The following is a 797-nucleotide window of genomic DNA, read 5'->3' on the forward strand; positions in this document are numbered from 1 at the left end:
TTTAGGCAACAACACAAGGAGAAAAAGGTATAACCAATCAATGGTTGATGAAGCACGGGGATTTTCTCATATCTCATGACATTCGATTGAAGACAGTAACGCTGGAACGGTATTCATCCAACAGTGCAAACACTAACTTTGTCACATTCTTCATGTTGAATGCGAGGGCACTATTGTCCGTGAGGATTAAGTTTTTAAACAAGAAATCACTCATGGTTGCAAGTGTTGAACAACATAAAAAAGAAGTTTCAGGTGGACCTAAGGGCTTCTGATCATCTTCAGCTTCTATTTACAACAGCTTGTGGTCATCATGGAGCAGTAGAATTATTGTACTGGGATCTTGATTTTATGGATCAGACTGATCCATTTGATTGTAACTGCTGAAAACTTTGGTTGAGTTAGATATCATTGTCCTGTTCAATCCAGGTTATGTGTAAAGCTGATGAACAATTAATCCTCGTGCTTTTGTACCTTTTGTAAGCTGGAGTTAGACAATGTTGCCCTTTTCAACTAGGGTTTGACCCACATTTTCTTTCATACTGGGCGTCTGTGTTCCTATAGGTACTACCTCTATCGTGGTTTATTCTTTATTGGCCCCCTTCATATTTTGTAGTACCAAACTTTGACCTTAGATTTAACTAAGAATATATTAATGCATGTCATCGAAAATAATATTGTTGGACGGCTATTCCCGGCTATGTTCATCTGCTATATGCAATAATTAACTCTAGTACACACATAATCACACACGAATTAACTCTAGTAACCGTGTGTGTTACATTTTCTCATCGCAAACA

Source organism: Triticum aestivum, unplaced genomic scaffold (assembly GCF_018294505.1).
Source record: "Triticum aestivum cultivar Chinese Spring unplaced genomic scaffold, IWGSC CS RefSeq v2.1 scaffold1613, whole genome shotgun sequence".
Taxonomy (NCBI): Eukaryota; Viridiplantae; Streptophyta; class Magnoliopsida; order Poales; family Poaceae; genus Triticum; species Triticum aestivum.